General features: G+C 36.9%; 1 protein-coding gene and 1 pseudogene across 5 annotated transcripts in view; both read right to left on the bottom strand.

Moving 5' to 3' along the window:
• The window catches only part of CDC42BPA (CDC42 binding protein kinase alpha), a 338,979-nt gene that overhangs the window by 290,759 nt on the left and 21,217 nt on the right, over positions 1-27,003 (bottom strand). The gene's annotated exons all lie outside the window — the stretch shown is intronic.
• LOC111820485 (uncharacterized) lies at positions 10,035-10,148 on the bottom strand (annotated as a pseudogene).

Genomic DNA, 27,003 nt, shown 5'->3' with positions numbered 1-27,003 from the left:
GGTATGGCTATAACCTCAGAGCTATCCACGTTTAACAGTCTAAAATAGGCCAAAGGATGTAACTGGAGCAGATCCCATTAAGATCTCTATCATCTTAAACTTGATTACTCTTGCTGTTTGCCTGCCTTGATCTTCAAGATACTGACAACCAGAAAATGTGCCTGATTCCTTAGAATAATTACTCATTATCCGTCCAGAGATTTCCCATATGTTGAAATTAGCCAGCAAGGATTTTAAAGCAACTATTATAGATACAGAGCCCTGGTGGTGCAGTGGTTAAGAGCTCGGCTGCTAACCAAAAGGTCGGCAACTCAAATCCACCAGCTGCTCCTTGGAAACACTACTGGGGCAGATCTACTCTGTCCTACAGAATCACTGTGAGTCGGAATCGACTCAACGGCAACAGGTTTGGTTTTTAAGCTAAGTACCACGCTAACAACTTGTCATACATTATCTCTCACTCTCATAACCATTCAGAATAGGTGTTATTATTCCCATTTTACAGAAAAGAAAACTGAGGATCAGGGAGGTAATATATGTTGTTGAAGGTCACATAGCTAATAAGTGGCAAAGATAGGACTCAAACTCAAATTTATCCAGCTCCCAAACCAGTGTTCTTTCCAATATAACATGCTGCCTCTTTTCTCCCAAAAGCTTTGAAATAAATATATATGCTAAAATTAAGAGATTCGAACTAAAATAAATTCTAAATTAAAGAAAAAAGAAGATCTCTTTGAAACTGGAAAGAAGAAAGTACATTTCTATCTGAGCCTCTAGCACACTGTCTGTTTCAATGTACACCCTTGAATGGATAAATGAATAAATAAATCTAGAAGAAAAAGAATTCAAAATTCCAATATAAAATGCCTGATATACCTTGCAAGGCGTATCTTTTTCCCTCCTGTATGGACTCCAAGATCTAGAAAAGGAGTCTCCCTCCTCATCACAACTACTGGTCAATGGACAGGAATACAGACTGCAGGTTGCAAGCCACTGGCAATAGCTACTACCATGGCTTGAGAAAGGAACCTAGTGAGAGTGTCCAACAAAACAAGGCAGCAGGAAGGAGAGGACATACGTGAAAAGAGATGATGGTGAATTGCATAAGAGTCTGAAGCAGTAACGATAAGAGGCCTAGAAGAGATCAGAGAAGGCTGTGTCAAGAGATTTTATCTTAAATTCACTCATTATTCTCCTTCCTCCCTTTCCTCTCTTTTCCAGTAGGTTTCCAATCTTTCATTCTTCCTCCCCCTGATCCTTTTTATTGCATGTCCTTCCACTATGGATGCTGGTGCAACCTGCAGTGAAGTAACATGAAAATCAGGGACCATGCTAGGGCACAGAGAGCAAATAATCCAAGCAGGGGGTGGGAGGGGAGAAATATCATCAAGCAATGAGAAAAGAGGGTTTACTAATGCCACTTTTACTTTTAAACTTCCATCAATTATATCAGGTTCTGTTTCTAGGATTTGCAAATAAAATACATTGTATAGTTTTAAATTAATATATAGTAAAAGACTGAAATATACTGCAACTATAAACGAATCACTTATAAAAAAATAAAGTTACAGGTGATATTTCTGAGATTTTTGGCAATGACAGATACTCGAGGGCAAAAACTATGTCTTATTCACCTTTAAGCCCCTGATATAGTGTCTTTCACACAGTGGGTATTCAAAAAAATGTTTTTAGTTATAATTGAGTTATTATTAAAATAAGTTTCAAAGTAGTCCATATGTGTATATAGTTTTGGCAACATAGTAAGCAGAGGTAACAGAGAGCCACACACACAACCATGAAACATACACACAGAAATGCTGAACAAAACAGACAACAAGAATTTAAAATTTTAAATATACAAACTCAAAAAAAAAGAAAGAGAGAAAAAAGAAAGAGTGAAATCTCCAAAAGCAAAAATTGAAGACAGAAATCCAATCAAAACTTTTAACAGAGGAGTAGATGCTGTAGAAGCATAAGGGACTACTGGTTCTGGACACAGGTCCTAACAGCTAGACCCACAAGGAAACATGAGGTATTACTGGTGACCTCAAAGAGCTGGAACTGATACTCCTGATTAAAGCCAGGATGCACGAACCCTTTCTACATGTAGCGGAATAAGAAAAATTCAGATTCTTGGTCCAGGAAAGCAATTCAGGTTTGGGCGGTGAAGGCAAAGCATGTGAGATTCTAGAGTCTAACTCTACACTGCCCATGAGGTAAAGGAATCCTTAGCTATGAAATTAATATTAATTCTAGTCATCATTCCACAAAAGCAAAAGTAAAAGCACTCAGAGGGGACAGAACTCAACCCAGAAAGATCTACCCCAGTCAAAAGTGAGCTCCCAATCAAAAAGTTTAAACCACAGGAGAAAATGGTCTATCATAATGGAAAGTTGACAATAAAAAAAAAAAAAAAAATCCAGGAGGATTAGTACCCCCAAGAACTTGAGAGATTAGTACAATCTAAAAAACATCATCAAATAAGTGGGTAACAATGATTAAAGACATAAAATAAATCTAAATCATAACAAAAGAACAAAAAGATTTTTAAATTAACCAAATACAATGTCAAGAAAAGAACATTCACTGAAATGTTAAACCATAATATAAGCATATAAGATAAAACAGGGATTTTTAAGTCACTGATTTACTCCTCTATCCTGTTTCTAAGTACTCAAACCTTTTTTTTTTTTTTTTTTAACACTCTGAAGTAAAACTCAAAAGCTATTAGTTGGAGGAGGCAGAGTCCTGGGCTCCTTCAAGAATATAGTGTAAGGCTATGAAACTCTTCCCAAAAAACACATACCCTTCAAATTTTATATATCACGTGAAAGGATTACTAGATATCTCAGAAACTTAGATTAATTTTAAAAAAAAAACCTTATTCTAAGGTGTATTAAGAATATAGACATGTATTTCAATACTTACAACTAAGTATAAACTTAAACCAAATTATATGCTATTGCAGAAAATATAACCTAGTAGAAATCAACCTTTTAAGCCACAGGATATCCTGAAAATGTCATTTTCCATAGTCCCAGTATCAATGAAATCTACTTCCTATGACACACTGGGAGAACAATAAGAAATTTAGGATATGGTGTTCTAATGACGAGGTGAACTTTAAATATTCTGCACAGACTTAAAAACATGACTCATCTAAACATTAATCTAACACTTTACCATTACTGCAATAAACTTGGGACTTAAATCACAAAGTGTGAATGAGGGGAGAAAGCAGCTATATTCTATAGATTTTTAGCAATTTTCATTAAACCACTTTCTTACACAGAAAAAATAAAGAATTTAGTTTACATAACATAATGATTGAAAGTACAGGCTTTGGCATCAGACAGCCCTGAGAGTTAGTCCTGACCAATTCTTACAAGCTGTGGGACCTTGAAAAGTTATTTAAAACCAGAAAGGCTCAGCTTCCTCATCAGTATAGGCACCTGTAGCTCATAACCCTGACAGGGTTGTTGTTGTTGTTGTTAGGTGCTGTCGAGTTGATTCCGACTCACAGCAACCCTATGTACAACAGAACGAAATACTGCCCAGTCCTGCACCATCCTCACAATCATTGTTATGCTTAAGCCCATTGTTACAGCTACTGTTGCAATCTATCTCGTTGAGGGTCATTCCCTTTTTCGCTGACTCTCTACTTTACCAAGCATGATGTCCTTCTCCAGGGTCTGATCCCTCTTGATAACATGTCCAAAGTATGCGAGATGTAGTCTCGCCATCCTTGCTTCCCTGACAGGGTAATGAGGATTAAATAAAATAACTTATGCAAAGTAATAAGTAAAATACCTGGGGCATAATAAGGATTCAAAAATTATTAGCTTACCATAAATCTATAGAAAACTGATTTTTTGCAAGGGTGCCAAGTCCATTCAATGGCAAAAGAACAGTCTCTTCAACAAATGGGGTGGGGACAACTGGATCTCCATGTGCAAAAGAATGAAGTTGGAGCCATACCTCACACCACATATAAAAATTAACTCAAAATGGATCAATGACCTAAAAATAAGAACTAAAATCATAAAACCCTTAGAATAAAACACAGGGATAAGCTTAAAAACCTTGGTTTTGACAATGGATTCTTAGATATGATACCAAAAGCATGACCAAAAATAAAAATAAAAATAAATTGCACTTCATCAAAATTAAAAACTTCTGTGCATTAAAGGACTTTATCAAGAAAGTAAAGAGACAACCTACAGAATGGGAGAAAGTATTTGGCAACCATATATATGATAAGGGTTTACTATCCAGAATACATAAAGAACTCCTACAACTCAAAACCAAAAAGACAACCCAATCAAAAAATGGGCAAAGGACTTGAATAAACTTTTCTGAAAAAAAAAAAACATGTATATACACATATATACACACACACACACACAAAAAAAAAAAAACAGCCAAGAAGACATGAAAAGGCATTCATGTCATTAGGGAAATGCAAATCAAAACCACTATGAGATACCACTTCATACCTACTAGGATGGCCATTAGCAGAAAAACAGAAATAACAAGTGTTGGAGAGGAGGTGGAGAACTGGAATCCTCATCCACTGCTAGTTGGAATGTAACAGGTGTGACAACTGTGGAAAACAGTAAGGCAGTTCCTCAAAAAATTAGAATTAAAATATGACCCAGCAATTCCATTCCTAGGTTTATACCCAAAAGACTTGAAAAAAGTGACTCAAATAGATAATTGTACATCAATGTTCACTGCAGCATTGTTCACAATAGCAAAAAGCTGGAAACAACCCAAGTGTCCATCAATAGATGAACAGATAAACAAAACATGGTACACACATGCAATGGAATATTACTCAGCCATGAAGACAAATGAACTTCTGATCCATGCTATGACATAGATGAACTGTAAGAACATTATGCTGAATGAAGTAAGTCAGATACAAAAGGAGAAATATTTTAGGCTCCCCCTTAAATGAAGCATCTAGAACTGTCAAATGCACAGAAGCAAAAGTTGATTAGTGGTTACCAGCAGCTCTGGGGAAGAGGGAATGAGAAGTTATTGCTTAAGGAGTACTGAGTTTCTGTTTGGGGTGATGAAAAACCTTTTAAAACAGATAGTGATGACTGCACAACATGGTGAGTGTAATTAATGTTCCTAATTGTACACTTAGAAATGGTTAAAGTGGCAAATTTGGTGTTATATATTTATCACGATAAAATAAAAAATATATATTAGTGCATATTATAAGAATTGTTAGTGCCACTTGTTATCTATTTGATCTTGGGTGTATTACCTCTCGGGACCCCATTTCTCCACTCTGAAACTAAAAATACTAATACTTATTTGTAATAACAAAATTCCATTGTTAAGCCGAATTTCTTCCAAGGGTGCAAAACATGTATTTAAAAAGTTTGATGATCCAAAGAAGTTCCATTGAGCTCTACAACTTAAAAATATTCGTGGACAAGAAAATGCCTAACTAATATCCCAATAATAACAACATCTCTTAAATGGAAAAATACCAGAAAAAAATTCTTCATGAATTCAGAGGAATAGGTCTGTTTTGTTCACTACTATAAATCCAGTACCTAACACAGTACCTATTACTTTGTAAATCATTTTAAAATAAATGTATATTATGGTATATGGCAGACAAACCCATTACCGTTACCTTCCTAACGATTATTCTTCCCTTCTTCCTCATTAACAGATCCCAGATTTTTCAGTGGTGGCAACTGTTTTGCCCAAGATGTTGAATTATAATTGGTATATGCCAGCTATGCAATCCCATTCTTCCCTACCCCCACAACCCACCCACTGTTTGGGCAAATGTATGAAACCTGCTTTTGATCAATAACATAAAGGGCCTGGGGGCTTCTGGGAAGGTTTTTTCCCCAATAAGAAAGAAGACCAATGAGAAAGCCCTTTTCTAGTCACTCCCTTTCTCCCTACTTGAGACGTTACTATGATGATGTGCTCTTTTTGGAGCTGCCCTGTAATCATGAGTGGACAGACAAGAGAACTTCAGAGACTTCCTAATCCAAAGTTCTGACACCGTTGAGCCAGAGAAGCAACTCTGGGATTGCCTGCCCCCAGACTTCTGGTTTAGTAATAAAGGTCCATTTTAAGCCACGGTTTGTTAGAATCTCTGTTACTTGCAGCCAGGCATATCCTGTTACAAATATTAAGCGCAAACTCAAAATACAATTCTATCCTGTGACAGATATTATTCTATGGAAATTTTGACACTAGGGAAATGACACTAGTTCATCACTAGTCAGTAACGTTACCTCTGCATGTATGAACTGAAATCATACACGTTTGTGGCATTTTTCTAGCTTCTCCTTAATTAGGTCATCAGAATAGGCTTCATCATTTTCAGATTCATTCCATTTAACAATCCGGGCATTTTATATTCCTCCTTTTTCTCTCCTTTTCTCTCCTCTATGGAGAATTTAAGAAAAAAAAAAAAAGGCAAAAGTACAATCCCTACTCTTAAGGAAACTTAGAGACCAGACTAAAATACAGAAAACTAAAATTGTTTAAAACCAGCACAAAATAATAGTTGTGCTGGGAGGCACAATAAAGAAGGTAAAACTTAAAATGTCTATAAAAGGATACTATAAAATTAGGAAAGAAAGATTAGTCAACCCAATATATCAGATAAAATATGCTCCCACTAAAAAATACTTAATTATGCATTTTTATAATAATTAAACATATTTTGTGGAAATAGCTCCTTCAGCCAAGAATTCACATTTACTGTTGTATGACATAATTCCATGAATAACAGCCTACTGATCTAATCATTTACTCATATAGATATAAAAGAATACATAATTCTACAAAATGAAATCACTTTGGGAATCCAATAATCTCTTAAATGAGATAATCTATTATAAGGTCTGTGGGGATAAAAGGAATATTATTATGATATTTTAATGTTTTGGGTATGTCTTCTGGTCCTTCATCGTTTTAGAAATGTACAACCTGGTCTATTCCATCCACCATGCATGCAATTCACGTGAATGCCATTAGATAAAAGGTGATACCAGTTAGTGAACATCTATACCTAGCTGATGGGAAATTCTCCAGGCAAAAGATATAGCAGAAAGAATCCTGGACCATTACAACAAATAGCATTTATTGAGGATCTATGGTGTGCCAGCCTAGTACAATCCAAACAAAAGAGAGAAAAAAGATTAAAAGAAAAAAAAAAAAAGAACAGAGTCTTAGGGACCTGTGGGACAATATCATGTCATAGAAAGAAAACAGAGATTGGTTCAGAAAAAAATATTTGACATAATAACTAAATACTTCCCAAATTTGGTGAAGGGCACATTCAAGAAGCTCAATAAAACCTAGAAAGGATAAAACTAAAGAAAAACATATCCAGACACATCATAATCAAACAGATCATAATCAAATTGCTAAACACCAAAGATAAAGAAATCCCATGTATGCAAACTAGAGCTGCTCCATAGAGTTTTCAAGGCTATGATCTCTCAGAGGCAGATCATCAGGCCTTTCTTACAAGGCGCCTCTGGGTGGGGGGTTCGAGCTGCCAACCTTTCGACTAGTAGGTGAGCACCTAACCGTTTGCGCCACCCAGGGACTCCTTGTTTTTAAATAAAAAACCACAAACCCATTGTGGTCGAGCTGATTCCAACTTACAGCAACCCTACAGAATAGAGTAGAACTGTCCCACAGGGTTTCCAAGGAGTGGCTGTTGAATTCAAACTGCCAATCTTTCGGTTAGCAGCCGAGCTCTTAACCACTGTGCCACTAGGGCTCCTTGTTTTTAAATAATCGCTCCTAAATCACAGAAGGATCTGATGGCAAATAATCATACAGCTACAGAAAGAATGTGGCTGAGAGGAGGACACTGATCAGCAGAGAATACTTGTTAGTGAGAAACCTAGACAATAGTGTTCCATGTACAAGTACATGGGTATGCTGACAACTAAACAAAAATGTTAGTCCACTTAACATGTCATTGTTATCATGAGCTTTCAGAACTTGAATCCACTGAAATAACTACTCTTATTCCAATTCCAAACAAACTTATGATAATAGTTTTTCTGCAGGGAAAAAAAATGCACTGGTAAGGCTGACACAAATGACTAAGACGCCTGATAGATATATTCTTTATCATAAATTGCTAAATTGGCATTCTAGTTCATCCAGTTTAGCCTCTTACAAAAGAGATTAGTGACTATGTTAGTAACCCTGGTTCTGATCAATCCTACAAGGTTAAACTTACCAAAAAACCAAACTCGCTGCCAGTGAGTTGACTTCAACTCATGGCGACCCTATAGGACAGAGTAGAACTGCCCCATTTAGACTCAGAGCCTTATAAATTCACCAAGATAAAGTCTTCACTATTTATTTAACACTGTATTCATTTAATTGTTTAGTAAGTACCTATTCAGTACCAGCCACTATGCTAGAAACAGGAGACATTCTGTGTAGTCACTGAGTCAATCCTAGATTAACAATTTAATCTCACCACAAACCTTCTTTCAAATTCCTTAGTTACCACCATTATTCATAATGTATAAATAAACAGTAGGTTTATAGGAAGTTTTATATATAGTTTCATGGGAAATTAGTCTCAAGGAAAGAAGAAATATAAACACTATACAAATTTATGTCCACTCAGCTGATGAGAATACTATTATAGTGTTTTTAAATTATTCTTTATGTTTAAAATATGGCAAAGATGAAAAGAAAATAGTTTGACAGCTTAGTTTATATATATATTTAAAGGAATACTTCTGCCAAATTAGATTTTTAGAGTGAAGGAGGAAGACTCTAAGTCATCTGTAAGAATAAAAGTGGGAAAATCACAAAGAAAACATTTAAAATGAAATATGAAGGGCCTTACTTTACCAGGCAAGTAGTTAAGTGTTATGTGTTTACAAAATTAAAATATATTATAAAATTATCAGATTAAATATAGACAGATTTTTTTAAAAAAGCTTATGGATACCATAAATGTTTTAGAAGAAATAGAATATTTTTATATTCTTGGGATGGGAAAGGACTTTTCTAAGCAGGATGTCAAGAGCAAAAACCCTAGAGCGATGAAAAACTTTTGGAAACAGACAGTCGTAATGGTTGTACAACATGGTGAATGCAGTTAGTATCTCTAAATTATACTCTCAAAAATGGTTATAATGGTAAATTTCTGTTACATATATTTTACTATGATAAAATTATTTTTCAAAATATCTTTAAGAAAAAATTTTAAAAGTAGCTATAATGGGCCAATGACTACTTCAAGGGGCAAAAAAAATCTCAAATTTTCTACAAGTTATCTGTAAGAATCAAAGAAAATAGCTCTAAATGTAGTTAATACTTGTTGGTGCAGACCAGAGGTTGCAAACTGGAAGCTACAGACTGTATTTAACCTACAGATAGGTTTTATTTGGCCTGTGAATTGTTTTTAAAACATTTCAATTACTTGTCAATATTTTTAAAGCAAGTGATTTCACATGAAAGTCCAGATTTCCATCTTCTTTTGAAAAACAGGAACTTGGCCACACTGGGCCAACAGTAGCAAACCACCTTAGATGGGGCAGCAGGTTCCTAATTGGTCACGATCTTCACCATTGATATCAGTGACCGACTGACATGTATTATTGGGCAGGTGGCAATGTTTTCTTACAGGAGAGTTAAGTGAAAAGTATTACGTCTTTATCAAAAGATAAACCATAAGGATCAAATATTTCAGAAAAAAATAAAAAGAATCTATTTCTTTGTGGAAGTGAAAAAAAATATTTTTATGAGTTTAATATGCAAAGTTTTTCCAGATCAAAAGAATAAAACCTAAGATGTCATTATAAAACAAAACTGGCTGGCTTCTCTAAATTATGTTACGTACTTGGCTCTTGGGCATCTGTTTTTGTAATTTCTCCCTTAGACTCCAAATTAAGATCTATCTTTAAGATTTCTGTATCAATATAATGATGTATCATGTATATTAATATAATTATATTAAGGTTATTGATTATAAGAAAGTTATTAGTACAAATAAATAAAAATGAGGGGGGAGCAAAAATCCTAAAGATAGAAACATTTAACTAAATAAAAAAGCTACATTTTTAAACTGATAAGAACAGATACTACACATGATCTTAGCCAAAAGGCCGAGAAGCGATAAAAGCTACATTTTTAAAAACACTCTAAGTTTAAAAGAAAGATAAATGACAAACATGAAAAATATCTGTAGTCTATGATGGTCAAAGGGCTGTTACCTTAAAATTCAAAAGCTCTTGCAATGTATTAGGAAAAAAGAGCACTATAACAGAAAATTGGGCCCATGTGTAGATAATTTTTAAAAAGAAATAAATTGATTAATAAAAACACACATTAAAGACCTATAAATCAAGTGTATCAAGTAATTAAGAGATCTGGCTTTTACAGTCAGAAAAGCTTAAATTCAAAACCTGGCTTTGTCACTGAATATCTGTGTGACTTTGGATGAGTTACTTAAGCTATGTAATCCTCAGTTTCTTTATGGGGGCTAAAGTATTTACTAACTCAAAGGTACTTGCAAGAAAATATTTTATAAGTAGATGAGATGAAAACCTCAAAGAGGCAAGATCTGGCCGCAAGGTGATTCATAGAAATGGGGATGCAGTCAACTTAAAATGAAAAGAATGATGACCAGTGGAAACTTCTGAAGAACGTTTTACCCTGCTAAAACGTTTGGATGTGAGACTGAGACAGGTGTCATATACACATCTGTCCATGGTCCTGAACCTCTATTAAATGTAAGGGCATTCTGGAGTCCTGGTGGCACACTGGTTAAAAGAGCTCGGCTGCTAACCAAAAGGTCAGCAGTTCGAACCCACCTTGGAAACCCTATGGGGCAGTTCTACTCTGTCCTATAGGGTTGCTATCAGTGGGAATTGACTCGACAGCAACAGGTTTAGCTGTTGCAGGTATGGTTCATTCTCACTGTGGAACAGTGATGACTCTTCAAAGTTTCTAAGAATTCTCACACAGGTAAGCACTAATGGAAAAGAAAGGAAGAAACAAAGAAAAAGACACAAATGACCAGACGCTTCTGGAACAGCACAGCCACAAAGATGACTAGTGAGGGGGGGAAAAAAGGGGGACTTGCTTTGACACTTTTCAGATATTCACATACACCAAAAAATATGTATATGTATTTCCCCAGTCTGTGAATGTGTGATAAAGACCATTACAGGAATATATGAAATTAGATATATTTGGATCTGTATCAATTTTGTAGTAGATACCTCCTGAAACAGTTGCCAAGCTCATAAAGTCTCCAAGGTATGGTTCAGGGTTTGAGGAGGGATATAAGGGAGAAGAGGAACACAGTGACCATATTTCTGCTAAAATTCCCCTCCCACACACACCTTACAATAGTTATGATCCGGAAGTAGACACCTGACCCAAGCTATCCCAATCAGACTCTCTCTCCCAATTAAAAAGAGAGACTAGGTATCACTGGAGAGGATCATTGGTAGAAGCATAAAAGATAATCATTAACTTTAGACTCTGATAAGTTACATATGAAAGTTTCAATCAAGTAACCACTGAAGGAACAGAAATGGAATGTATGTCTTCCAAACAAATAAAGGGGAAAACTGTATCAGGAAAATACACTGATTAATCTAAAAAATACTGAGGCCATAAGGAAAAAAATATGTAGAAATAAGGTTTAAAAAATAGAAACAAAAATGGTAGAAATAAATCCAAATCTGTATTTACAATAAATATAAATGACCTACAAACTCCAGCTAAAATGCAAAGATTTCACACTGGGGGAGAAAAATCTAGTTATATGCCATTTCAAAACACAACCAAAAATAAGGAATAAAAAAGAAGGAAAACAAAAGGATGGAAAAAAGATAAACCAGACAAATAATAACCAAAATAGAGCTACATTATTTATATTAATAAGAGGGCAAAAAGGAAACTTTAAGGTAAAAATCCTCACCACAGATAATGACTGCTATTACATAAAACACAAAATTATTCAGGAAAATATAATTTTACACTTGTTTCATCTAATTGATCTAGGCTCAAAGAATATAATGGGCAAAAACTGACAAAATTACATGGAAAATTTGACAAATCCCCCATCAAGGTAGTTAATTTTAATAGACATCGCTCAGTAATTGATAGATGAAGCAGATAAAATTTAAGCAACCTAAATAACAAGCAGAATCTAACAGACACATATTGAATACAACAATTGCAGAGGAAATATTATTTTGAAAAACACATGACACATTTACAAATACTGAACAAATGTTTTATGATCCCTCATATGAAATATTAGAACAGGCAAATGCACAGAGACCAACGTTTACTAGTGGTTACCAGGTGTGCATGGGAGGAGAGAAGAGGGAGTTACTGCTTAAGGGGTATGGAGTTTCTCTTACGGATGATGGGGAAAAAAAAAAAAACTAGAAATAGGTAGTGGTAATGGTTGTACAACATAACGAATGTCATTAATGTCACTGAACTGCAAGTGTAAAAATGGCTGAAATGGCACATTTTATATATTTCACCACAATAAAAAAAATTAAAGCAATGTTAATCACCAGATTAATGGAATAAAGATGAATAATCATATGATCATCTCAACAAATGCAAAAAATTGATAAAATTCAATACCAATTCACATGAAAATGACAAGAAAACTAAAAATATCTTAGTAAACTAGTAATAGATACACTGGATAAAACTCTTAAGCACTTTTTAAGTTAACTTCTAAAGCCAATATTGACATAGACAAGAATCAAAGTTGGGCCCCTCAGATTACTCTAAAGACTATAAAGACTCAACACTACACTCTAGCAATGTGGTCATGATATTTTTTGTTCACATACTATCTCTACAAAGGTTTTGGGAAAAAAAAAAGTTTTTCCCTGAACACTTTTAAATTATAGCTAAAATGTTTAATTATAGGTTTAAGTGGTTCTAAATGATGTAATTTTCAATGTATTCCATACTGCACATATGCTTTAAATAGAATTCCATCAAAACCTGAAATTTATGGAAAATGTCCACCATATAGTCTAATTGGCAAAGCCAGTCCTCACTGTCAATCCTGTCAGCAAAAATAAAACTTACTTTCTGTTAGAAGTCTGAAAAAAAATATTTCTATTTTTTTTAATAAGCTTTACTTTTTAGAGCAGTTTTAGGTTTCCATAAAAATTATGCAGAAAGTACAGTGTTTCCATATGCTCCCTCCCCCATAACAGTTCTCCTATTATTGACATCTCGCATTCTTGTTGTATTGTTGTTACAAGTGATAAACCAATATTGATACATTATCATTAACTAAAGTCCATAATTTATATTAGGGTTCACTGTTTGTGTCATACAGTCCTATGGGTCTTGACAAATGCATGTCATGTGCCCACCATTACAGTATCATACAGAATAGTTTCACTGCACTAAAAATGTCCTGTGTTCCACATAGTCATCCCTCCTCCCACCCCCTGGCAACCACTAATCTATTCACTGTCTCTACAGTTTTGCATTTTCCAGAATGTCATATTGTTGGAATCATACGGTATGTAGTTTTTTTCATACTGGCTTCTTTCACTCAGCAAGATGTATTTATGGGTCCTCCATGTCCTTCCACAGCTTAATAACTCATTTCTTTTTATCACTAAATAATACTCCATTGTGTGGATATACTACAGTTTGTTTATCCATTCGCCTACTGAAAGACATCTTGGTTGTTTCCAATTTTTGGCAATTATAAATAAAGCTGCTATAAACATTCACGTGCAGGTTTTTGTGTGGATTTAAGTTCTCAACTCACCTGGGTAAATACCTAGGAGTACAACTGCTGGAGCATATGGGAAGTTTAAATTTAGCTTTGTAAGTAACTGCCCAACTGTTTTTCAAAGTGGCTGTACTATTTTTGCATTCTCATCGGTGGTGAATGAAAGTTCCTGTTGCTCCACATCCTTGCCAGCATTTGGTGTTGTCAGTGTTTTGGATTTTAACCATTCTAGTAGATGTGTGAGGACACTGGTGGTTCAGTAATAGAATTCTCACTTTTCATGCAGGAGACCTGGGTTCAATTCCTGGCCAATGCATCTCATGCACAGCCACCACCCATCTGTCAGTGGAGGCCTGCATGTTGCTATGATGCAGATCAGGCTTCAGCAGAGCTTCAAACTAAGACACAACAGGAAGAAAGGTCTGGTGATCAACTTCCAAAAATCAGCCAATGAAAACCCTATGGATTACACGGTCCTGTCCACAATCAATCACAGGGATGGTGCAGGATTGAGTAAAGTTCCATTTCACTGTACACGAGTCAGGGGCCAACTAGAAGGCAGCTAACAACAACACTAGGTGTGTAGTGGTACCTCATTGTTGTTTTAATTTGCAAATCCCTAATGACATACGGGAGCCCTGGTGGTGCAGTGGTTAAGAGCTCAGGCTGCTAACCAAAAGGTCAGCAGTTTCAATCCACCAGTCGCTCCTTGGAAACCCTATGGGGCAGTTCTCTGTCCTGTAGGGTTGCTATTAGTTGGAACTGACTCAATGACTACGGGTTTGGTTTGGTTTTTACTGACATACTATGTTGAGCATTTTTTCATATGCTTATCTGCCATCTGTATATCTTCTTTGGTGAGATATCTGTTCAGATCTTTTGCCCATTTTGTAACTGGGTTGTTTCTTCTTGAACTGTAAGAGTTCTTTGTATATTTTGAACACAAGTCCTTTGTCAGGTGTTTTGCAAACATTTTCTCCCAGTCTATGGCTTCTCTTTTCATTCTCTGACTTCAAATTTTAATTCAAATGAATGTATTATTACATAACCTAGTATCAACCAGTCTGTTTCAGAGTTTTCAGAATGATAGAGGTTTGCCATTAGTTTGTAAGCTGGTGAAACAAAAGTACCTGCTTCAATACTTTTTATAAAACTTCTATTTGTTTTGCCCTCCCTCGAGAGCTACGCATTCTCAAATAGTCCCTTTTGTTTTGCACCCAGGAGATTTTCACAGTCCAAAGCAATGCACCATAGAAAGATTTGAGATGGGTAAGAAATATGCCTTTATCTTATAAAGTGGGAGAAGGGCACTTGTGAAATGGGAGTGAAAAAAGAGAATCAACAGACTTCACAGTGTTCTCAAACAGATGGATTTTAGAAAAGAGTACTTATGGAAATTGAGGATCTGGAAATTGACTCCCTTAAAGTTATATATGTACCACACAGCCCTTGGGGAGATTCCCTGCACCCATGGGTACAGACTGTCCAGTGTGCACCAGAGTAACTCTTCGGCTTTGGTAGACCTTTTAAAAATGAAAATGTTGATTTATGTATTAATTTAAAAAATTTTAATCTGATTTTAATTAATTAACTCTGGTGTAAGTAGCTGATGATACCTTAAGAACAGACTCCTTCCTGAAGGCTTTGTTTTCCAACAGAGACCATCTACAGTATATGAGGAGGATTGTTTTGGCTTGGGAGGGGGATTATTTTCCTAGCCCTCCTCCCTGCTTCTTCTCACCCTATGAAGAGCTTGCCAACCAGTAGTCCCAGCACAGCAACTCCAGTGGTCAGAACTGCCTCTCAGGGCCAGAACTACCTTTGAAATTCCCTAAGACAGATCTGTTACTACTGGTAGCCAAGGCTCCATCAGTATCTTTGCGGTCTGTTCCATAGCCTGTTGCCTACCTACCCCCTCACCACATTCTCTCATTAGAACTCTTTTTGCTAACTGGCTCTTCTCGTTTTACCCAGAACTAAGTGGAGGTGGGAATAGGTTCAGAGCCCTACCCACCTGGTGTCTCTTTTTATTCCCACTTCCCACTCCAAGCATGCCTGGGGAAATCTAGGGCTTCTCAGAACACAGCTCTTAAGGATATTACCAGGCCCCAGTTCCCTAAGCTTAAGGGACAGAGGCAGCCAGTCAAGGGCTGTTGCTATGAGTGCTCTTGTCTTGGATCCTATGGTCCAGGAGACACAAGGCCCTCAGAAGCAGCTCTTCTAGGGCCCCTAGCAGCATCCTAGAGCCCCAGGTTTGCCCATCTCCAGCTGGCGAGTCTCCTGTGGCTAGTGCCTATACTGAGTAGTTGGACCTGGAGGCCCTCTGAGCACCACGCAGCAATTACTGTCTCTGAGCACCCGTCACCCACTACCCAAAACTACAGCTTTTGCAAGTGCTCCAACTCAAGACAATTTAGAGTTTGAGGACAAAGCCTAAGGCAGGGCAGAAGAGTGAGATGAGCACTGCTCAGAAACTCAGAAGACCTGATTTCTGCTCTGGCCCTGCCAGGAACTCATAAATAGCCCTGGCAGGGGCATTTTCCTTAAGTTAAAAAAGAAAAAGAAAAAAAAAAAAAAGGAGGGAGAGAACCCACCTGGTTCTAGGTAAAACCGTAATAGCCAGTCAAGAAAAAGTTTTAGAGTGAATAAGTAAATATTACCTAGGAAGCCAATATTTGAAAATTATTTTATGGTTCCTATATTCAGCATTGTTAAAATGTGATTTGATTACTTCTCAGGAGTTTAAACTAAAATTAAATAGTTGTTTACATAGCACCCTAAAATATATGTACAGATGATAGCAGATTCACTCCCAGTGTTTAAAATTATACATGTGTGATGTGAGAATTCTGATGACAGCTGAGTGGAAAGGGTAACAATTTATCTAGCACATAGTGCAGCAATAATAGTTGCTCTTGTATTGCTTGCACTTCTCTAAGATCTTACTTAATATATCATAGTTATTTTTTTAACACAGATAACTAACAATTAAAAAAAAGGACTTAAAATAGTAATAACATTTGCTTTGGAATAGGTAAAATACAAACAGCATAAAGGCACAGCTCCATCTCACTTTTTGCTAGTGGTTCTTAAATTTATTCACACAGAGAACAGCTCTAAATCACAAAACTTTGCAAATAATGAAAGATTAAGTATATTTCTATATTTATCACAGCTGCAATTAAATAACTACTGATGTACAGTCAGTCTGCTATAAAACCTGTTTTGAAAACAAACTTGTTCCAAAATAACTGATATATCAGGGAATAATTTGGGCAGAACACAAATTTCCCATTTGCTTATGCACGATTTCAGCCACAAGAAATACTACGTGAACACAGATGAAGTTGAACAGGGCCCATCTAAGAAGAAACAAAAGCCACACACGCACGCAACTCCAACATCTGCCAGCTACATCGGTTCACCATGTGTGTTATGAGCCACAGTGTGCATCTGGTGTCAGAGCTTTCCACTCAGGGATTTCAGATAACCCTCCTTCCTACACTTCACAATAACTCACAAGCTATAACCCACTGTTTATGCCCACTTCCACATGTACGCTTCAGGTCTTTTCCAAGGTAAAGTGCCATGTTTACTGTATTATTTATGTATTTCCTAAACATTAAACATATGTAAAACTATGCTACAATTTCTATTAGGTTCTTTTGTTGTTGTTCAAATGTGTCACTGATGAAGTTTTTGAGTGTTATACTCCTAACCCTACTTTTCTCATAAGCTCTATGATTTTTATTACACAATTCTGCACAGCACAGCGATTTTTAGGAACACATGTCACTTTATAGCAGAACTGACTGACTCTTTAATGTTCCTCCCCCCACTAGACTGTAAGCTCCACGAGGACATTCAATACAGTGTGTGACGACTGTAGGTTATTCAACAAATATGTGCTGAATGAATAATAAATGCATGAAATTTCAAGTACAGATTAGTAATACCACCAGTTGCCACAGAGTCAATTCTGACTCATGGCGACCCCATGTGTGTCAGAGTAGAACTGTACTCTGTAGGGTTTTGAATGGCTGATTTTTTCAAAGTAGATACCCGTTGGAGCCTCTGGTGGACACAAACCTCCAATCTTTCGGTTAGTAGCAGAGCACCCCCCTCCAAAAGATATGCTGGAAAGCTTACCCTTACATCTGTGGATGTTTGGCAGTGGTGTTCTCTTTGTTATGTTGATGCTGTTGTTGTCACTGTTGTTAGGTGCCCTCAAGTCAGCTGGTTCCAACTCACAGCGACCCTACACGCAACAGAACGAAACACTGCCCAGTCCTGCACTATCCTCACAATCATTGTTATCCTTGACCCCATTGTTGCAGCCACTGTGTCAATTCTTCTCATTGAGGGTCTTCCTCTTTTTTGCTGACCCTCCACTTTACCAAGCATGATATCCTTCTCCAAGGACTGGTCCCTCCTGATAACATGTCCAAAGTATGTGAGACGGAGTCTCGCCATCCTTGCTTCTAAGAGCATTCTGGCTGTACTTCTTACAAGACAAGCAAGTAAGCAGAGATAGGGTAAGAAAAAAGCCAAGATGCCACATGAAGACTGCCAAGGAGCAAAAGCTCAGAAGTGACAAGGACCTTCCTTCAGAGGTAATGAAGAGAGAAAGCCTTCTCCTAGAGCTGGCACCCTCAATTCAAACTTCTAGCCTCCTTAACTGAGAAAATAAATTTCTGCTGGTTAAAGCCATCCACTTGTGGTATTTCTGTTATAGTAGCACTAGATAACTACAGTAGTTAAGAGCTCGGCCGCTAACCAAAAGGTTGGCAATTCGAACCCACCAGCCGCTCCTTGGAAACCCTAGGGGGCAGTTCTACTCTGTCCTATAGGGTCGCTAGGAGTCAGAATCGACTCGATAGCAACGGGTTTTTTTGGTTTTACATAACTAAGACACCAGTCTACCCAGCCAGACAGGTGGCTGAACATGACAGAACTCTTCTGACTGCTTGTAGAAAACAAGGAGCAAAACAGTCTACACAGTTTTCTTAATGGAGGGTCCAAAACTATTAGTTCAAGATTAAGCCGACATTCTCTAGTCTGGAACAATGATTTTTAATCAGAAACACACACTAAAATCAACATTAAAAATTAACTTACCCTGGCCTCTGACTCAGGTTTATTGAATTACAATCTCTGAAAATTTGTTCTAAATCATGTTTATTATGAAAAACTCACTCATTATTTAGATGCGCACCCCAAGGTAAGAGCCCCTTCTTTTTTTTTAATTGTGGTAAAATGAACGTAACAAAAAAAATTTGTCATATTGACAAATTATAAGTGTACAATTCAGTGACATTAATTACGTTTACCATGGTATGCAACCATCACCACTATCTAAGTTAAAAATTTTTTCATCACTCCAAACAGAAACTCAGCATCTCTTAAGCAATAACATCCCATTCCCTCCTCCCTCCTGCCCCGAATAACCACTAACAGACTTTTAATACAGACTTTTCTCTATTTATTTGTCTTTTTTAGATATTTCATATAAATGAAATCATACAATACTTGTCCTTTTATGTCTGACTTATTTCACTCAACATAATGTTTTCAAGGTTCATCCATGTTGTAACATGTATCAGAACTTCATTTCTCTTTATGGCTGAATAATATTCTATTACATATGTATATACCATATTTTGTTTATCCATTCATCTCTTGATGGACACCTGGGTTATTTCCATCTTTTCACAATGGTAAAGAATGGCGCAATGAATATTGGTATGCAAGTATCTGTTTTAGTCCAGGCTTTCAAATCTTTTGGATATATATCTAGGAGTAAAATTGCTGGGTTATATGGAAATTCTATGCTTAACTTTTTGAGGAACCACTATTTTCCACAGGGCTGCACCATTTTACATTCCTGCCAGGAATGGATGAGGGTTCCAATTTCTCTACATCCTTGCCAGCACTTGTTATTTTCCATTTTTTTAAAAACAGCCATCCTACTGGGGGTGAAGTGATACCTCCTTGTTGTTATGATGTGCATTTCCCTAATGACTAATGATTTTGAGCATCTTTTCATGTGCTTGTTGGCCATTTGTATATCTTCTTTGGAGAAATGTCTATTCAAGTCCTTTGCCTATTTTTTAATTGGGGTGTTTGTCCTTCTGTTGTTTAACCGTAGAGTTCTTTACTGTGGATATTAAACGTTTATCAGATATACGGTTACCAAATATTTTCTCCCATTCTGTAGGCTATCTCTTCACTTTCTTGATGAAGTCCTTCATTGCAGTTTTTTAAATTTGATGAAGTCCAATTTATATTTTTTTCTTTTGATGCTCATGTTTTTCATGTCATATCTAAGAATTCATGTCAAAAGCAAAGTCTTAAAGCTTTATCTCATGTTTTTGTCTTGGGGTTTTATTATTTTGGTTCTTATATTTAGGTCACGGATCTATTTTGAATTAATTTTCTTATATGGCGTGAGGAAGGGGTTCAAGTTGATTCTCTTGCATGTACAGTTTGCAGTGTCTCAGCATCATTTTTTGACGAAACTATTCCTTGCCCCATTAAAATATTTAGTCCTCTTGTTGGAAATTAATTGTCCATAGATGTATGGGTTTATTTCTAGATTCTCAATTCTATTCCATTGGTCTATATGTCTACCCATATACCAGTACCACACTGTTTTGATTACTATAGCTTCATAGTATGTTTGGAAATTGAGTCCTCCTACTTCGTTTTTTTTTTTCAAGACTATTCTGGCAACTTTGGGCTCCTTGCAATTCTATATGAATCTAAGAATTAGCTTTTAGATTTCTGCACAAAACGGTGTTGGAATTTTGATAGGCATTGTGTTGAATGTGTAGATCACTTTGGGTAGTATTGATATCTTAACAATATTAAGTCTTCAATCCAAAAACACAAGATGTCTTTACATTTATTTATATCTTTAATTTCTTTCAGCAATGTTTAATAGTTTTCAATGTACAAGTCACTTCCCTGGTTAAATTTATTGCTAGGTATTTTATTTTTTTAGATGCTTTTGTAAACAAGATTCTCTTAATTACCTTTTCAGCTTGCTCATTGTTGGTGTACAGAAACACAATTGATATTTGTGTGCTGATCTTGTAACCTACAACTTTGCTAAATTTATTAGTTCTAGTAGCTTTCTTGTAGGATTCTTTGGGATTTTCTATATATAGGATCATGTCATCTGTAAACAGAGATAGTTTTATCTCTTACTGTCCAATATGGATGCCTTTTCTTTTTCTTGCCTTAATGCTTTGGCTAGAACTCCTAGTAAAATGTTAAACTGTAGTGGTAAAGCAAGTATCCTTATCTTGTTCTTGATCTTAAGGGGAAAGGTTTCAGTACTTACCAATTAAGTATAATGTTAACTGTGGGTTTCTTGTAAATGCCCTTTATCAGATTGAGGAATTTCCCTTCTGTTACTAGTTTGCTGAGTGTTTTTATCACGAAAAGGTGCTAGATTTTGTCAATGGATTTTCTGCATCAAGTGAGATGATCATGTGGGGTTTTTTTTTTCCTTTGCCCTATTAATGTGTTGTACTATAGATTGATTTTCTTATGTTGAACCACCTTTGCACTCCTGGAATGAATCCCACATGGTCGTGGCATTCGGTGCTTTAAATATGGTGTCGGATTTGATTTGCTAGTATTTTGTTGAGGATTCTTGCATCTATATTTATTAAGGGAGATTGGTGTCTTTATCTAGCTTTGGTATCTGGGCAATGTTGACCTCAGACAAAGAGAAAGTGTTCCTTCCTCTTCTATTTTTTGGAAGAGTTTGGAGAAGAATTAGCATTAATACTTCTTTAAATGTTTGGTGGAATATACCAGTAAAGCCATCTGGTCCCAGATTTTTCTTTGTTGGGAGGTTTTTGATTACTAATTTCTTGACTTGCTATAGGTCTGTTGAGATTTTCTAATTCTTCTTGAGTCAGTTTAGATCTTTGTGTGTTTCTAGGCATTTGTTCATTTCATCTAGGTTATCTAATTTGTTGGAATACAGTTATTTATAGTACTTTCTTATAATCCTTTTTCTTTTGGTAGAGTCAGTAGTAATGTCCACATTTTCATTTCTGATTTTAGATATTTGTGTCTTCTCTTTTTTCCTTGTCAGTCCAGTTAAAGGTTTCTTAATTTTACTGATCCTTCCAAAGAACCAAATTTGGGGTTCATTAATTCTCTCTTCTGTTTTTCTATTCTATACTTCATTTATTTCCACTCTAAATCTTTATTATTTCCTTCTTTCTGGTATCTTTGAGCTCAGTTTGCTATTCTTTTTCTCAAGGTGTAAAGTTAGGTTATTGATTTGAGATCTTTCCTCTTTTATAATGTAGAGGTTTACCACTATAAATTTCCCTCTGCGTACTGCCTTTGCTGCATCCCATAAGTTTTGTTATGCTGTGCTTTCATTTTCATTCATCTCTTAAGTATTTTCTAATTCCCCTTGTGATTTCTTCTTTGACTTATTGGTTGTTAAATAGTGTGTTGTTTAATTTCCACATGTTCATATGATTTCCAATTTTTCTTCTGTTATTGATTTCCAGTTTCATTCCATTGCGGTCAAAGAAGACACTTTGTATGAATTCAATCTTTTTTAAATTTATTAAGACTTAATATAAATATTACTATTTCATATTATGCAGAAAAGCATTAACCTAGCAAGCTTGTTTTATGATCAAATATATGGTATATCCTGGAGAATGATCCATGTGCATGAGAGAAGAATGTGTATTTGCTGTGGTTGGCTGAGTGTTCTATATATATCTCTGCTAGATCTAGTTGGTTTATTTAAAAAAAAAAAAAAACCACTGCCGTCGAGTCAATTCCAACTCTTAGCGACCCTATACGACAGAGTAGAACTGACCCATAGGGTTTCCAAGGAGCAGCTGGTGGATTCAAATTGCTGACATTTTGGTTAGCAGCTGAACACTTAACCACTGCGCCACCAGGTCTCTGTTTGTTTATAGTGGTGTCCATGTCCTCTATTTCCTTATTGATCTTTTGTCTGGATGTTCTATCCATTATTGAAAATGATGTATTGGAGTCTCCCAACTATTATTGTCGAATTTTCTATTTCCCTCTTCAATTCTATCAGTGTTTGCATCATATACTCTGGGGCCTATCATTAGGTACTGTGGTGTGATGGATCACTTTTGTGTGGCCTTTCTAGCCATGGTCTTGTAACTCCCACCCAAGTGATTGGGCAGGACTGTGTGATAGGGTAATTGTGGCCCACCAAAGGGATTGGTCAGTTTTGCCATCCCGCTGGGCTTGAAATGAGCCATCCCAGAGGTAGGAAGGAGAAGATCCCACCATCACCAAGGAAGACTTTTTCGCTGACACTCTACTTTACCAAGCATGATGTCCTTCTCCAGGGACTGGTCCTTCCTGACTACATGTCCAAAGTACAGGAGACAAAGACTCACCATCCTCTCTTCTAAGGAGAATTCTGGCTGCACTTCTTCCAAGATAGATTTGTTTGTTCTTTTGGCAGTCCCCAGTATATTCAATACTCTTCACCAACACCATAATTTAAAGGCATCAATTCTTCTTCGGTCTTCCTTATTCATTGTCCAGCTTTTGGATGCAGATCAGGCAATTGAAAATACCATGGCTTGGGTCAGGCGCACCTTAGTCCTCAAAGTGACATCTTTGCTTTTCAACACTTTAAAGAGGTCTTTTGCAGTAGATTTGCCTAATGCAATATGTCATTTGATTTCTTGACCACTGCTTCCATGGGTGTTGTGGATCCAAGTAAAACGAAATCCTTGACAACTTCAATATTTTCTCTGCTTACCATGATCTATTTATTCGTCCAGCTATGAGAATTTTTTTTTCTTTATGTTAAGGTGTAATCCATACTGAAGGCTGTAGTGTTTCACCTTCATCATTAAGTGCTCAGTACACTGCCTGGCACAAGTAAATACTCAATAAATATTAATCCTCAATAAATATCTGCTGTTGTCATTCAGCAGCTGCTCTGGCCAAAAACACGGGCTCCATTCTTGATTCTACCCTTTCCTTCAGTGCGAACAGCTAATCTACCTGCAAGTCCTATGAGTTCTACCTGTAAAACATATCACAAACACTGCTACCCTAGTTCAAGGCACAACAACTTCTCACTTGCACTGCTGCGAAAGTCCTAACTGGCCTCCCTCCTTCTACTCTTGCTCCCCATGAATCTATTCATAGGGCAACCCAAGTCACCCTTTTAAGACATATATGCTGATAATGTCACTACTCTCTCAGAGGAATGGCTTCCCTTAAAACAAAACACAAACTCCTTTCCAGGAGGGACCTCATACCCTAACACTCTTCCCTTCACTCACTCCACTTCAGCCACAGTGGTCTTCTTTCTGTTCCTCTGTTTCCACCTTAGGGACCCTGCACTAATTGTTCCCTCTGTCTGATTAATCTGCCCCAAAATCTTCACATGCCTTCTCATCAAAATTTTACATGTCAACTGAAACATCACCTCCTCAGAGAGGCCTTCCCTGCCGACCCAATCTAAATTACCACCCAAATCACTCTGTCATGTCATCCTCCATGTGAAGCTCCATGACAGCAGAGACCCTGCCTGTACTCTTCATTGTTATTCATCTCCAGAAACTGAAAGTTAGTGCATAGGAGATACGCAACAAATACTCATTTAAATGAATAAATGAGTGTACTCCACATTCTGTTGTAGCAAAAGACTACACATTTTAAGGCTACTTCTGTCTTGAAGGAAAGCAATCTCCGAGTCTCCTTGCTTTAAAAACAAATATATATTCAATGGCCTCCCACTTTACACAGTCAAATTCAAATTATGTAGTAAGTCTTCTGAAATCAGGACAGAACCCACCATTCTAACCTTATGTCCCACTACCCTCCCATTCCGCCTCCCACCAAGTACTCTGCTCCAAGCACATGCCTTTTAGTTTTCTTGTCTCCACACTAATTTCCACTGTTCCCATCCATCTAAAATGCCCTCTTCCTAGCTCAATTTCATAAAACACTACCTTCTTAAGTATCAGTTCAAATGTCACCTCCATGATTGACCCTTTCTACTGCCCACTCCCCTCAGCAAAGGTAATCTTTCTCATCTGCCTCCTTCATTGTACTTACATTCTGTGTAATTCCTTGAGGGCGGGAACCACATGTTGTTCATCTTTATTGTTCCCACACTCCATTATGCACATAATATTTATTGTGCACAATAAATGTTTATTGATTCTAAACAGACCTTCTCCTAACCACACCTTCTCCGGATATCACTAACAATAAATATATACTGGAATTTATTTGTACTAGGGATACAGTGAGATGATCCTTGGTGTGACATACATAAAAAGATAACTAATAATCCAAGACGATTCATATTGGTTGCCGAATGAGCACTATAAACAGTAAATTTTATGGGCATTCTGAGGAGGGCTAAATCAACCAAGGGTGGCAGGAATGACAAAGGTATATAATTTTAATGACCTTCTGCTATATTAAAATTAAAATTTAATTATAGATATCTATAATGCATCTTTTTCTCTCTTCCACACAGTAACACTGACCCAGAATCCCTAAATCAAAAGCACATACTAGAAAGGCATTATACAGAGTTGGTTAGGAAAAGGCAAAGAATACCATAAAACTTCACTGTAGCACCAATAATTCCTTTAAAAAATTTTGTTAATAAATTATAAACCACAACGCCAACTGTGGTGGAGACTGCTTGTGGTTTACCCAGAATCCATTTTCCCCTACCTAAATAGAACTGTAATTTTTTTAAGATATCTATACTTCCCTCACACAGTCCGTGTACTTCAATAATTTCATCTCCACCAATGCAATGATTGGTTTGGGAATAGATACGAGGCCTAATTCTGGCCATTAAGACCAAAGGGGAGATTGTCTGCGTGCTTCTGTGAAAGGAAATGTCTTGTTCCTCTTGAGAGGGCTATAGGAAACCACTTCTCTCTCTCTCTCCTCCCACCTGAACTAGGAAACATGTTGCTCCAGTTGCCATCCTATAACCTTAAGGGAAAATGGCATTAGGAAAGAAGCTTACACTATGGCAGTTGTGAGAATAAAAGAACCTGGATGTCTGATGACACTGCTGATCAACCAACTGAGAAGCTTATCCCGTATGGCGTAAGAACCTAGTCTTACCTAAGTAAGGTGGTCTTTGTCCTTGCTCTGGAGAAACGACCCTTGGAGCAAGTAGGATGTCTTGGTTTGGGACTTCCAGGCCACACCTGAGAATCTGTACTGGTGAGTTGGTGGCTGGCCAGACCAGAAAAGTCTCACCCATGAGGCTGACAGCAACTAGCCTCAGAAGGCATGATTTAGCCTATCATGCAAGATTGGCCAATAAAAGCCTGCAATCTTAAGGCTCAGACAGCTTCCTGGTTGACAAGATCATCTGCTCTCAGGAGAGTAGTAGTACGCCCCTTGGAAGCTGTATGTTGGTAACCTTCTCAGACCTCGCCCTCTATGTCTATTCCTTTGTATTCTTTGTAGCTATAATAAATCTGTAGTTGTAAGTGTGGTGTGGTATACTCTCCATGAATTCTGTGAGTCACTCCAGCAAATTATCAAACCCAAAGGGGTAGCAGAAAACAACAGGTCTGAAAGTAAGGGGGGCATGTAGACTCCCAAACTTGCAGCTGGCATCCTAAAGGGGTAGTGGGAAATCAGCCCCAAACTTGTGGCCAGCAAGTCAGAAGTCTGGGGTGTCATGTGGACTCTCCGGACTTTTTGGCTGGTGTCTGCCTATTTGGTAGAGTGAAGGATTGTGTCCTTTTAACTTCTGAGCTCTGACCTAGCTCCTGGTGGCTAGGGTCACAGAGACAGAACTCCACGGGAGTGGCTGGTGACGAACATGGAGAAGTGGGAAATGTGAGGAGTGGAGCAATCTCCACATTTTGGGGATTGAATTCATGCTGATCCTTATTAAGCACCACATCGCTGGTCTTAGTAAGTAAGCCAGTAAAAATTTCCTTATTTAAACCAGTTTACATTGGATTTTCAGCTACTTACTGCCAGAAGCACGTTAGCAACCTTCCAATTTTTATTACACAATCAACAACCTTTTCTTGTTACCGTACTTGCATTCAAATTATTTCCTTTTATTCCAACCACATAAGTCAAAATTGCACCATCAAAAATTGTACCTGTTTCAGGAACAAGACAAGGATGCCCTTTATCACCACTCCTATTTAACATTGTGCTGGAAGTTCTAGCTAGAGCAATAAGGCAAGAAA

The sequence above is a fragment of the Trichechus manatus genome, unplaced genomic scaffold (genome assembly GCF_000243295.1).
Source record: "Trichechus manatus latirostris isolate Lorelei unplaced genomic scaffold, TriManLat1.0 scaffold00039, whole genome shotgun sequence".
NCBI lineage: Eukaryota > Metazoa > Chordata > Mammalia > Sirenia > Trichechidae > Trichechus > Trichechus manatus.
This window is presented reverse-complemented; position numbering and strand designations above follow the sequence as displayed.